This window comes from Solanum dulcamara, chromosome 4, assembly GCF_947179165.1.
Source record: "Solanum dulcamara chromosome 4, daSolDulc1.2, whole genome shotgun sequence".
In the NCBI taxonomy this organism is placed as follows: domain Eukaryota; kingdom Viridiplantae; phylum Streptophyta; class Magnoliopsida; order Solanales; family Solanaceae; genus Solanum; species Solanum dulcamara.
In genome coordinates, this window is record NC_077240.1 from 55,107,598 (window position 1) to 55,118,099 (window position 10,502).

Here is a 10,502-nt window from a genome sequence, read left to right on the forward strand (position 1 = left end):
TTGTTTATGAGTTCATTTTGATTATGCCTATACAGCATGTTGTGAATGTTTTTTTGTTATAACAGCCTTGTCGGCTTGCATGCCCTTATATGTTATGACACGAGTGAAAAAGGCGACAGGTACTTGAAAAGGTTTTAAACTATTAAGATTTTTGTGTATTATATCACATCACACACGGTTCAACTTAAGTCTAGCTGATAAATATGCATAAGAGGGTCCAGGTCGGACCCCAATCGCGGCCTACGGGGTTGGGTCGTGACAGAACTGGTATCAGAGCAGTTTGTCCTTAGAATGTCTACAGACCTTGTCTAGTAGAGTCTTGTTTAACGGTGTGTTGTGCACCATATCTATAGACAGGAGGCTATAGGACATTTAGGATGTTACTTTCTTTTATATCTAAGATCGTGCGATAGAGCCAAGCCATAGGAAATGAAATTCCTCATACTAACCTGCGATTTTAGCAGGAGGACAACGCCGATAGAAGGAAGTAACTGACGATATTGGAAGTTACAAAGCACGCAGGTAAGCAAAGGCACGAAGGACCTATGTCAGGTAAGGCGTTGCAATATGATTGATATATAAAGCTGAAAAATGAAAGGAAAAGTATACACGAAGGTGCAATAGGTGCAGTTCGAGTGGACATACGAGGTAAGTCCATTTTCATACTGCTAATTGTGGGTGCCTTGTGTGGCTGCGATATGAGATGATATGACTATATATGTGTGCCCTGTGTGGCTACGATATGATACGATACGAATATATATATATGTGTGCCCTATGAGGCATTGTTGGTATTTTCTGCGTGCAGGTGTTGAGATAGTAAGAAATATAGAGGAAACTCTGCCCAAATTTTCCTAGAAATAAGAGGAGAATGAGATACAGGGCTATAGTATGTCTTGAAAGGTTGTTCTCGCAACAATGATGAGATTTGACAAAACAAGTATGGCGGACCCCAAGAAATGAGTTAATTACTAAATTGATTGCAATAGAAATTAGGAGATCAATACGGATATGGTAGAACGAAGTTAGAAAAGACTTATAATCCAAAGAAGATGATTCAGAGAATACTGATAGGTCTAGATAGAACGATATATTAAGGCACCGACTGAATTGATACACAGGAATAAAGTTTGATGAGTTATTTTGAAAGAAGTAACAGTATGGTTAAGACAAGAGTACAAAGGGAAAAGAATTGTGACGGATATAAAGTAGTAATAAGACAGCTTGTGAAGCATTAAGGATAATACTAACCAAGAAGGGTAAGTAGCCTATAATAAGAATCATGAAGAAAGTCAAGCGGTATTATACTATGGGACTGAATGCGAACAGGGTACCAGGTGAATATAACAAACACCGTTATGAGAATAAGTAAAGGGTAATATGGAATTCCATACGCCCAACCAAAAATGGAAATGAGCTGAAGGAATAATACAGAAGTTCTAATAGAGGCACTCAAGATAGATGTGATTAATTAAGTATGAGTATCGAACAAAGAGAGAAATGGATAGTTACGAACTGGAGGTATAGTATGATGAAAAAGTATTAAGACAAGACCACTACTACCACGAAGTTGATATGGTTTTAAGTAGGATTAGAAATGAGCCTTAAGCACACGACAAAGATGCAAGCTCAGGAGGCGTAAAAAAGTATGGTGTACACGTGACTCCACTCTAATGATTAGTGGTATCTACTGGAATAAGGTTAGTATAATGACGAAGCTTGGAACACGAGTCATTAAAGTATAAGTACACTCGAATGGGGAATTTTCACCAATTATGAGCCCCCGCTAATTACTGATTGGGATGAATGGAATGTGGCTTTGAATGCACTGCTACATTACGGATATTACTCGAGCATCAATCGTTAGATGAGATTTTATACGATATATTCCAAATACTAAAGCACCCTACGGTTGTGCTAGGGTTTCCTATAAAGGCAACCTAACGTATGGAAGATTTAACAGAACATGTAGATATAGTGCAGCACGTTAAGTATGTTGGAGTAGAATCATTCGCGTGTGAATAGCTGAAAATTAACGGAGGATGACATGGGTACACCCTAAAAGGGGGGAAGTGGACAAGAGAAGTACAAGCGTAAGAGAAAATCAACTGACGCTATCGTATGTAAATGGGAACGCTTAAACTTCAAACGAGACCCCATAAGGGATGGACGCGATCATACCCGCACTAAAGCACCGGATTCCATCAAAACTCCGAAGTTAAGCGTGCTTGGATGAGAGTAGCACTGGGATGGGTGACCCCCTGGGAAGTGAATAAGGGAACGAAACAAGTATGGACAAAAAGAGATTATAAAGGCGTGTTAGTACAATGACACAGATAGAACAGAGTAAGCCAAGAGCAGAGAAGATTATGACTGAAATACAATGCACCTCGTAAAAATGGCACAAGAATAGTTGTGCTGCTTATGAACATTGGCATACTAAGAGCGAGGTCAAATGATTACTCGATAAAAGAAAGTCAGTAATAGCAATGTGATTGCCATATTTAGAATCTATTAAAGAAAAGTGTAAGATGGTTCGAGGCAGAACTATTAGGATATAATCGGTACTAAAGACAAAAGCCATATCGGAGCCCTGACCTCGACCGAAGGAGGTAAGCCGCTAGTATAATGATGCTAAAGCATTTTCTGAATGGCTCTACGTACCTACACACGTTTGTGTAAGAATTGCAACATAATGAATGGTAAGAAAACTGGAGAGAAGATTTGAGAAAAAGAGCAAGATAGCATACCTAAGGTATTACAAGTTGGATTAAGAGGAGTTGTATAATAGCTTAAACGAAGTGGAGTCTCAGAGGCTTGATAGCCTATTACGGGGGAGGGGAATCCCAACTTGGAAATGGAAGGAAATTAATATAGGTTATAGTGCAGGCTGATCTCGCACTCTACGGAAGTATAAGTTCATATGGGTTATAGTAGATAAGCTGACACAATTAACCCATTTTCTTCCAATTAGGAAGGTATATTCAGCTAAGGGCTATACGAGATGACATAGCAAGGAAATAATAAGATTTCGCGGGGTTCCCACATCTATTATCTCAGAAGGGGAAGTTCAATGTACGACTAATTGCTGGAGATCATTCCGATAAGGATTGGGAACATAGGTGAATCTTAGTACGACATTTTGCCCTTCGATTAATGGATAGGCCCAGAGGGGATCCAGTAAATTATTGATGAAGTAAAGCTTAATCCGGGACAAGCTATCGATTAGATGCCTAGAGTCGGCAAAAAGGGGATACATTGATCCTTCTCAGGGCATTTGTAGAATAGATAAAGCTGCCTATGAGTGGGACCTACCGTCCGATTTGAAACAATACATTCAGTTTTCACAAATCAATGCTCCGCAAGAATGTGAAAGACGCTCCCAGAATATTTTTCGTGGAGGAGGTCCACATAACAGGAAGTTATCCTACGATGGGCAACCTATTTCCATCCAGGATCAGCAGATTAAACGGGTTGCGAACTAAGGACATAGCTTCCATCAAGGTACTTTGGTGGAATAAGAATCGTGAATCCATAACCTAGGAAGTTAAAGAGGACATGAAACACAGGTGTCCATACTTGTTCCCGGTGTTTACAGATAACCCCCAGTCCTGGAACTCGTATATTAATTACTTGGATGAAAATGTATGTTATTCCAGTAGAAAGGAATCTCCCTATGATCCGTATAAAGTCTTAAGGGAAATTTATTTAACATTCGGGGATGAATGTTCTAAAGGGGGGAAGGATGTTATACCCCGCATTTTTGAACCTTGACACGTGTCCCTAATCGTCTTGAAAGTAGACATGATACCCTTACTGTCCACATACACCAAACAATACTAAGGAAAGAAGATTGTGATACCTCGCGAGAAGGAAGGTTGGAAATAGTCATAAGAATCCAGAAAGAGTTGGAGGCTAAGAAATGAGTCATAGGACTCGATTAACCTACGTAAGCCACTAAGTTAAGAGTCTTATACACTTAATTTGCTGTTACACCCCGCACTCTTGAGCTCGGAACGTCTTCTTAAGTTCCTTAGATACTATCATGTGAGCCGGATAAGCTACGACACTATCAAACAACTCTAAGGAAAGAAGATTGTGATACCTCGCGAGAAGGGAGGTCGGAGATAGAGTCATAAGAATCCGAAAAGAGTTGGAGGCTAAGAAATGAGTCGTAGGACTCGATTTACCTACGTAAGACACTAAGTTAAGAGTCTTATACACTTAAGTTGTTTAAGGATATACCAAGCTTACGTAGTGCGGATTACATGAGCTCTTAAAGTAAGACAAGATTACGAACCCGCGAGGAAGGAAAAAAGACGACGCGTGGCAGCCAATGGAGGAGCGACACGTGGCAGCACCTCAAGCAAGCAGGTGATGCACCTACTTAGGGTCAAGTAGGTGATGCAGCTGCTTGGGGGAGGTGGACCCCGCTGCCACGTGGCAGCCCCTAATTGGCAGCATGACACGGTGGCCCAATAGGGGCTGGACATGTGTCCCTCTTAGGGGCTGACACGTGTCACTCCTTGGGACCACCTATATTAGTTGATATGTATCCAAAATCTTCAGCTTGTTCATTAAAAATTTCCAGCAGCAACGTGAACAAAGAACCCTAAAGCTTAAGGAGAGAAACTTGCGACGGCTTTGGGAGAAAAATAGGTAAGACCCGATTTCTTTCCGTGAATTAATTATTTAAGGTATCCTATGGTGATATGACGGTGTTTAACAACATAAAATTTATCGTTAGGGAAAAGAGGAGATTTTGTTCTTGTTAATAGACCCGTTTTTGAAAATACCACTGTTAGTAAAACCAGTATAACTCCTTCTGTATAGCTCCGTTTCAAATGATTAAAGATGTTTTGGAAATATATTACACAGGGCTACAACTTTCATGTAGACGCTACAACCCAGTTTTGCTTTTCTCTACTCCAAAAATGGTGGTGAAGCTTGAGGGAGCTGCTGTCCAGATTTCGTTCTGGAAATCCTACACAGACTGCTGTTGATATTTTGGGCATATCTCTTTGTACAAAATTGCTGTAGGGATGATTCGAAATGGTATGCGACCTTGATACACATGTCTATAACTTTCATTTAGAACACAAATCCTGTTCCCGTCAATTAGCCCTTCGAAACTAAGGGACAATACGAGACAGTAACCTGCCCAGAATTCACGTTTTGATAACTTTGGTGAATTTTGACCAATTTCGGGTGAGGTAAGGTCTTAACTTCTAATTTGAAGTTTATGGTGTTGTTATAAGGTGTATTAAACACCTTTTAGGCTGCTGGAAGTGTAAAAATGTCATAGCAATGTTTAACGTTCGAAGCAATCCAAATTGTAGTCGTTATAGTCGAATTGTTGTCGAAGTGAAGTGTTGTTAGTGTGAGTGGTTGCTGCAGGGGTGTGAGGTGTGGTTGCAGGGCCTAAATGTGTTTTAAAGTGGTTTATGGTTCTGCTGGTTGAAGCCACATGACCCCTCGTTGTGTATAATTAAAGGCGTTACAAAATAAAGGCTAGACGCCCTATTGTGATATCGTATTTTTGAATAAGCCGTTTGAAGTTTATGTTGTATATTGTTGTTGCGTATTGCTTAAACATATGCTTCAGGTTGTTGTTGTTGGTTGGCTGTAGGTCTTAGGGACCTAATTGGAAATCCGGATAGGGCACATTGTAGGGGAGGTGCTGTCCAATTTTCGTTAACACCTTAACAAACTAAAGAACTAGTCGAGGAAACGACTAAGGAAATAGATTCCATTAATACTAAGGTGTAACCTAAGATACTGGAAGGTTAAGAAAGGTTGATATTCATATTAATTTTATGTTGGATAGGTTCAAAGGACGACGAGGCGAATGGGATAAAGAGTAACTCACAAGAGGTATGTGAAGCTTTCTTTTGGCATGTTTTTGGGAATTAGTATGTAGAACTATCTTTATTTTCTTTTGGCATGTCTTAGATGTAAGTTATAAATGATATGTATATGATATGTGGGATTCAATCCATTCATAAAGCCCTGAATATAAGTCGAAACTCTTATTTACTTCTTGATGTTAGAACTCCTGCAATAGCTGAGTTGTTGCCCTTAAGTCTTTTATGTTATGAAAACTAGTACATGTAAAGCCTATTTCTCCTTTCCTTTGGAATGGCTTAACTTTAAGTGAAATGGTATATGATATAGGTCTAGAGGTAATTCCATTTATGAGCTCTGATTGTAACTCGTGACTTGTAGTCACTCTTGAACATTAAGAGTCTGAAAGTAGTCAAACTACTATTCTCGAGCCTGCTATATAATGAATAATAAGTGGAAGTACCAGTTCCTCTCCATTTAAAGGCTCTGAAATGGTAAAAGCGTCTGATTGCATAATTTGAGTCTTTGACTAGATAACTGTGTCTCTGATTGCATAATCGTGTCTTTGATTACATAAACCATGTTTCTGATTGCATAAGCTATATGGCATTGTCTGGATGCATGTCTGTGATTCTTGAGGCCCCAACTGATGTAAGCCCTAATGACATCTAAAGGGATACCTCGGATAATTACTCCCTAGTCTTCAGGTGACGGTTCACTTGACTGTTTCATCGAGTCTTAAATAATGACTTAGTTGCATATGGTTTCTCACTACTCTACTCGTACATACTGTAACCCATCCTTCCTCGAGTCCCACGATGGGCCGGGATATGTTATCGTGCACAGTGTTACTACTTCTTTCACCGCGTCCCGGGCCGGATGTGTATAGTTCCACGCACGAGGAGACGATGCCGTACGTGAGGTGTGATATATGTTATATGTTATGACGATGCGATTATTCACCGAGTCCCAGGCCGGCTGTAATATGATTGTATATGTGGTGAAATAAGGAAGGAACACCGAGTCCCTCCTTAGAGGGCCGGGTACATATGTATATTATGATGGTACGCTATAGACGTACACCACTCCATTCACCGAGTCCCTGACCAAAGGGCCGGATACTTTATGTAGGCATGCATATGAGATTAAAGCAATACATTGTGACCCTAAGCCCCGCAGTGAACCGGGTGTGATACGATGATATATATGATAAGTGATACCATATACGATGGTATGATACCGTATACGATGATATGATGAAATGAAATGCATTATGATACGATGATAAGTGATTATAACACCGAGTTCACTAGAGGGCCGGGCACAGCATATGATGATGTGTATGATTTACGTGTCCTAAGGTGCAGGTACAGTAATTCATTTAGTTATTATACTTGTCCCCTGCATCCCTATTTCAGTTATGATCTCAGTTACGATGTGTTATGCTTTACATACTCAGTACATATATCGTACTGACCCCCTTTCTTCGGGGGGCTGCGTTTTATGCCCGCAGGTACAGATGTTTATTCTGGAGATCCATCAGCGTAGGAGTTCCTCTCAGCTGTGTCGGAAGTGCTTCACTGTTCTGGAGCCTAAATTTTGATGCTGATCACTTAATGTATATATTTGTACATTCAGGGGTACGGCGGGGGCCTTGTTCCGCCATATGTTGTTGTTACTATTCTTAGAGGTCTGTAGACATATGTATATGTGGGTTGTTCATAAGTTTGTTTTGACTGTGCCTATATGTCATGTTGTAAATGTTTTTATATTATGGCAGCCTCATCGGCGCGTGCCCTTTCATGATATGATATGAATGGAAGAGGCTACAGGAACATGAAAAAGTTTTAACTCATTGGGTTTTTTTTTTTCCGAGTAGTATCCCCTTGTTCATAGTTCAATATGACTATAACAGATAGGTAGGTATACGGGGGTCCAGGTAGGACCCCAGTCGCGGCCTACGGGGTTGGGTTGTGACAGAAGTGGTATCAGAGCAGTTCGTCCTTGGAATATCTACAGACCGTATCTAGTAGAGTCTTGTTTATCGGTGTGTTGTGCACCACATCTATAGACAGGAGGCTACAGGATATTGAGGATGTTACTTTCTTTCATATCTAAGATCGTGCGATAGAGCCGAGCTATAGGAAATGAAATTGCTCATACTAACCTACAATTTTAGCAGGAAGACAACGCCGATAGAAGAAAGTAACTGACAATATTGGATGTTACGAAGCACGCAGGTAAGCAAAGGCACAAAAGCCCTATGTCAGGTAAGGTATTGAAATGCGATTGACAGATACAATTGAAAAGTGAAAGGAAAGGTAAACAGGAAAGTATAACAGGTGCAGCTCGAGTGGACATAACAGGTAAGTTCATTTTCATACTGTTAATTATGAGCGCCCTGTGCGGCTGCGATATGAGATGATATGACTATATATGTGTGCCCTATGTGGCTGAGATGTTATACAATATGAATGTATATATGTGTGCCCTGTGAGGCATTGTTGGTATTTTCTGCGTGCAGGTGTTGAGATAGTAAGAAATACAGAGGAAACTCTGCCCAAATTTTCCTACAAATAAGAGGAGAATGAGATACAGGGCTATAGTATGTCTTGAAAGGTTGTCCTCGCAACAATGATGAGATTTGACTAAATAAGTATGGCTGAACTCGAGAAATAAGTTAATTGCTGAGTTAATGGCAATAGAAACTAGGAGGAAGATACTAGAATAGTAGAATAAGTAAGAAAGGAACTATAAGCCATTAGAAAGGAACTATAAGCCAAAGAAAATGACTCAGAGAGGACTGATAGATCGAGATAAAATGAGATAGTAAGGCATTGCCTAAATTGATACATAGGGATAAACTATGACAAGTGATAGTTGAAGGAAGTAACAGTATGGTTAAGATAAGAGTAAGACAAGAGTACAAAGGGAAAAGAATTGTGACGGATATGAAGTGTTAATAAGATAGCTTGTGAGACATTAAGGACAAGACTAGCTAAGAAGGGTAAGTAACCCATAGTAAGAATCGTGAAGAAAGTCAAGTGGTATTATACTATAGGTCTGAATGCGAACAAGGTACCAGGTGAACATAACAAAAACCATTATTAGAATAAGCAAAACTTAGTAAGGAATTAACTAGAAGGTATGATGTGGTCCATGTAAATGGAATGTAAAGATAGGTGTGGAACGGAAAAGCAAGCTATAGAACAAATAAGGAAGATTTATCAAGTTCCATAAGGAAAGTTTCGAATAAAGGTTATATGATGACGAAAAGGATGGCTAGTGCAAGGAAATAAAGGGTAATATGGAAATTCCTTACGCCCAACCAAAAATGGAAATAAGTTGAAGGAATAATACAGAATTTCTAATAGAGGCACTCAAGATAGATGCGATTAATTAAGTATAAGTATCGAACAAAAAGAGACATAGACAGTTACAAACTGGAGGTATAGTATGATGAAAAAGTATTAAGACAAGGCCACTACTACCACGAAGTTGATGTGGTTTTAAGCAGGATTAGAAATTAGCCTTAGGCACACGACAAAGGTGCAAGCTCAGGAGGCGTAAAGAAGTATGGTGTACACATGACTCCACTCTAATGATTAGTGGTATCCACTGGAATAAAGTTAGTATAATGACCAAGCTCGAAACATGAGTCATTAAAGTATAAGTACATTCGAGTGGGGAATGTGCACCAATTATGAGCCCTCGCTAATTACTGATTGGGATGAATGGAATGTGGCTTTGAGTGCACTACTACATTACGGATACTACTCGAGTATCAATCATTAGATGAGATTCGATTCGAGATATTCCAAATATTACAGCACCCTATGATTGTGCTAGGGTTTCCTAGAAAGGCAACCTAACGTGGGGATGATTTAACAAAAGATGTAGATATGGTGCAACCCATTAAATATGTTGGAATAGAATCATTCGTGTGTAAATAGCTGAAGATATACGGAGAATGACATAGGTACACCCTAAAGGGGGGAAGTGGACAAGATAAGTACAAACGTAACATAAAATTAACTGATGCTATCGCATGTAAATGGGGACGCTTAAACGTCAAACGAGACCCCATAAGAGATGGACGTGATCATACCCAAACTGATGCACCGGATTCCGTCAAAACTCCGAAGTTAAGCGTGCTCGAATGAGAGTAGCATTGGGATGGGTGACCCCCTGGGAAGTGAAAAAGAGAACAAAACAAGTATGACAAAAAGCTAAGAAAGAAAAAGGGTAAGTCCTCTAAATTTTCCCCGTGAATTAATTATCTATGGTGCTCCTCGAACACATGGAGATGTACATATGTATCTTACGATGTCTACGGAACCATAAATTCAGCTTTACGCTTGGAACAAACAAGAGAAAATTTTAAGGAACAATTCTAGAAACAAGAGGAGGGAGCTACGGGTTTGGCCTTTGGAGGTGAGTCTCCGACTTTCATTCCGTGAATTAATAATTTATGGTATCCCACGGTTATATAACAATGTTTAATAGCTTAAAATCATAATTTGGGGCAGCGAAGAAGTGTCAAAAACAGTCCACTCCATTTCAGCACGACAAAAGCTTTTCAAAGCAAGTTTTAGCTAGTTTTGGCCAATTTCGGGAAAGGTAAGTTCTTCCCTTCTAATTTGAAGTTTATGATGTTA

The 10,502-nt window shown here is 39.7% G+C and overlaps 1 pseudogene; it reads left to right on the forward strand.

Annotated features, from left to right (window-relative positions):
• The first annotated feature begins 2,167 nt into the window (after positions 1–2,167).
• On the forward strand, positions 2,168–2,287 carry LOC129888099 (5S ribosomal RNA; annotated as a pseudogene).
• The last annotated feature ends 8,215 nt before the right edge of the window (positions 2,288–10,502 follow it).